Source organism: Cryptomeria japonica, chromosome 5 (genome assembly GCF_030272615.1).
Source record: "Cryptomeria japonica chromosome 5, Sugi_1.0, whole genome shotgun sequence".
NCBI lineage: Eukaryota > Viridiplantae > Streptophyta > Pinopsida > Cupressales > Cupressaceae > Cryptomeria > Cryptomeria japonica.
The window spans coordinates 723,226,274-723,230,767 of NC_081409.1; positions in this window are offsets into that span (position 1 = coordinate 723,226,274).

Here is a 4,494-nt window from a genome sequence, read left to right on the forward strand (position 1 = left end):
GTGTGGGTCTTATCCTCCTAATCATACTCTGTTTGGGAATGGAGTCATGATCGGGTTCCCCAGCCTACCCATGCTAAGCCCACCAGGTCTTACTAACATAGTGTGGGTCTTATCCTCCTGGTCATACTCTGTTTGGGAATGGAGTCATGATCGGGTTGCCCAGCCTACCCATGCTAAGCCCACCAGGTCTTACTAACATAGTGTGGGTCTTATCCTCCTGGTCATACTCTGTTTGGGAATGGAGTTATGATCGGGTTGCCCAGCCTACCCATGCTAAGCCCACCAGGTCTTACTAACATAGTGTGGGTCTTATTCTCCTGGTCATACTCTATTTGGGAATGGAGTTATGATCGGGTTGCCCAGCCAACCCATGCTAAGCCCACTGGGTCTTACTAACATAGTGTGGGTCTTATCCTCCTGATCATACTCTGTATCCTTATCAGTTCATTATAGCTGATCAGATATTAATTAATTAATACATTATTTATATTGTCATTCATTGATTATCTATTAAATATATTATTCAACACCATTGTTTGTTTAACAGATTGTATTAAATATATGCCCATAGTATTGTCATCTTACTGTGTCTTCGTCAGATCCAGTTTACATTATCATTATATGTAATTTTACGATTATTATATCGGGGAAATAGAATATGAATTCATTAGATTTATATACTGGGTTATAATGTGTTTCATTTCACTAAGATCACATATATCGAATCATTGATATTAGATGTGCTGTGAATTTTCTGTAGGTTTATTAGCAGATTTCCAGACAAGTGAAAGCAGTATGTATTTATCTCATATTATAATTCTGTATATATATATTCAAACTGCATTTGGACTTTTAATGATTGTAACAACATTTAAATTTATTATCTAACATACGAACTAGACATACACAATGCTAAGTTTCTAAGGAGACTTACCTGGATCGGCTCTCCTCTTCTTTTCCTCATCGCCTTTCCTTGCTGACTGTTCCTCCTTACCCGTACCTTTTTATGCCCCCTCCTTCTGTCCTTTGACTCCCACGCAAGCTTACTTTTTATGGTGAGTGAAAGGCACGAACAATGGGAGAGTCGTGATTTTTTTCTTGAGTCACGTCCTCCCATCTTAATATATAAGGGATTCACTTTAATTAATCTTTTCATTTGGTTTAATCCACACTCAGCCCAAATGAATATTTAATTATTAACATTTTCTTTAATTATTCACACATTCTTTAATTATTAGTTTAATTAATTCAATGAATCTTTAATTATTAAATGAATGGGTGATGAATCAGTACCAAATAAGTGTATTAATTATATTTAATTTTTATTTGTATTCTTTTGTATCTTAATTTTATTATTATTTATTATTAAATTATTTTTTCAATTAATTACATAATAAATGATAATTTATTATTATGATAAAGAATCACAAAATCTATTATTAATTACATCACCAGGATGTGGGGTTATGACAACCCTCTCACTTTAGAGGAAAATTGTGAAGTCTCATAAATGAGACGATTTTCTAATATTATTAGATGTTATTTAATAAATGTTTTAATTATCGTATTTATTTAATCACAATAATCCAATGTCCAAAGAGGGGTTATGACAACGAGGAACAGGGAGATAATAATGAAGTAACTTCCCTAATTTATTATTATGATGAAGAATCACAAAATCTATTATTAATTACATCACCAGGGTGTGGGGTTATGACAACCCACTCACTTTAGAGGAAAATCGTGAAGTCTCATAAATGAGACGATTTTCTAATATTATTAGATGTTATTTAATAAATGTTTTAATTATCGTATTTATTTAATCACAATAATCCAATGTCCAAAGAGGGGTTATGACAACGAGGAACAGGGAGATAATAATGAAGTAACTTCCCCTCCTAGAAATGAACCGTTGCCCGAAGAAGTGCAAGTAAAAGAAGGAAGATCTTCTATCCTCGACTAGCTCAAGGAAAGACTTGCCAAGGAGGTAATAGCGGAAGAAGAAGAACAAGCATTTGATTTGGAGAGTCTTCTAAATGGACCTCAAGAAGTCATTGAAAAGAAAAAAGCTTCAAAGATGTCTAAAGTAATAAGAGACAATGCAGGCTCTAGGAAGATACAGATTGCCACTCCGGTAGTAGATAAGTATGAGGATAATCTTACGGTAGATGAATATGATTTGGAGACATTTGACTTAGGTCCACTCACTTCTAAGCAAGCCATGGATGAAGCAACCGATTCAGTGAAGGCGGTCAGTGAGAAGCTGAAGGCTGAAATTGAAAAGAACAAAAGGTTAGAAAAGGAGATAAATGGATGCAAGAGCTATTTCCATCAGTTCAAGGAACCACTAAGGCAACATGACCCAACAAACACACCTCCACTAATGCTTCCTCATGAATCGGTAAATCATATGGAGAAGATAGCAAACTCAACACAACTTCTAGATGCATGGGTCAATAAATCTTTCACAATGGCTAATGAGTTTGTGAGAAATATGATGAAAATACTTGGTAGAACAATTCGTGTTCTTGAGATAGTTCTTAACCTCATGGTGACAGTTGATGCCTTCACTCATGCTAAAGATGTCACAATCCCAGTATTGCAAGCAATAAGGAAGGCACCTAGACAGATATTGGCACAAGAAGGGGTAATTAGAAAGGAAGAAATTCCTAATTTCTTACAACGGTCAACTTTGCTTCAAATGAAGAAACTCTTTTTTGAAGATGTTAGTAACATATGTAATCAAGTTGAGGATACCGTCCATCCTATTCATGACAAGGTGATTGAGGTGATGTGCATCATTCTTGACAAAAAGGCAGAAATTGAGACAGATGTGGACATTCGAGAATTGGAGGATAGTATAAAAGTCATCTTTTAGGGAGAAGGTGAACTAATCACCTAAAAACAGTTGGATTGTATGTATACCACTATGTTCCTTATTGATAAGACAAAAGAACTTGAGCATGGATGGGAGATAAGATTTCTTGCAGCCTTTGATGAAGTAATCCACCTAGAGGAACAAATGAAGAATCTACCTGAGATTCCAATTTCTGAAGTTGAAAGTATGACGTCTAGATTCATTGAATATGCCAGAAAGGAAAAGGATAAAGGGAACAAAGTTCTAGAAGAAAGTTTGTTATGATCCCACTTGGTGTTCCATTTTCCTATTGGAGGATGCTTCCTCGATTCCGTGTTGGCACATGTTATCTTCTCATTGGTTGATTCATGATGATGATTATCTTGATAGGGTTTTCATTTGTATCAAACCCTAATTAGGGTTTAGGTGGCAAAATCTTGGCCCTTGATCTTCATTCGATCTTGGCCCTTCATTGTATCTGGGAGTCTTATATAAACTCCACTCATTTCATTTGTAATGGTTGATAGAAGAAGGTTAATAATAGCAATAGCAATAAAGTAGAAGAGAATATAAGATAGTAATAGTGCTAGAATAGTGACAAGAGAAAGACTTGAAGAATTGTTGTTGTTTGGCTATTGGATCAATAAAACATTGAAATTATGGTGCTTTTGCTCAATCCTTGAAGCTTATTGCATGGTTCTTTTATCTTCTCAAGTCAATTTTTCATGTTAGTTTAAGCATTAGATTGAATGATGGAATGTTGTACTTGATATATTGTGAAGCTCGTTATCCATACCACTAGCTTTCTTGCTGATTGTAAGTTAGCCTTGTGTGGTCAACTTGAACCCTTGAAATTGCTTAAGTTCGATTATTGCTCAATGGTTTATATGCATTCAACTAATGGTATCTATGCTTGACGATGATTTGAAAACCTCTAAACATCCTTAGAAGATTGCACTAGTTCTAGTAGAGTTGTTTGTGTATGGCAAGGCTATAACTAGTTGAGTTTCACTTGTGTCATTCTTCATCCATCTATTCTTAGGATAGTTTAAAACTTCTTTAAACCCTCTATCTTTTGCCATTTCTTGATAATCATTCAATAGTGTTAGGAAGGAACTTCATTGCATATTATTTGCAAACCACTTCATGAAATCTTTTCGAACCATAAATGCCCCTAGATGAAACAACAATCACAATGACCAACAAAGATTATCCACACGTAGTGATTCTACATACATGAACCTTGGAGTCTTCTCGAATGATCCTTAAGCTAATCTTCAACATCCGAGAGATTTGTTCAAGAGAGGATAAGATACTTATGTTATTTTTATTTTGTGTTCGCATGTGCTTAAAAAACACATCAACACAATGCTGGTCAAAGAGGGAGAATGCATACTTTGAGCATAATATCAGTCCATTTGTTTCTCTGGTGGGGAGAAATTGGTATATTATTATAGGGGGAGAGGGCAATCAGGCCCTTTGTCATTGTTGTCAAAGGGGGAGAGAAGAGAACACCTAGTCTATTTGTTGACATCAATGCCAAAGGTGGAGATTGTTGGTAATTGTTGTCATTGATGTCAATTGGGTCAAGCAGTTGCAGGTTGCAAAGGAGTTGGAATGCAGAAAATGGTGGAGTT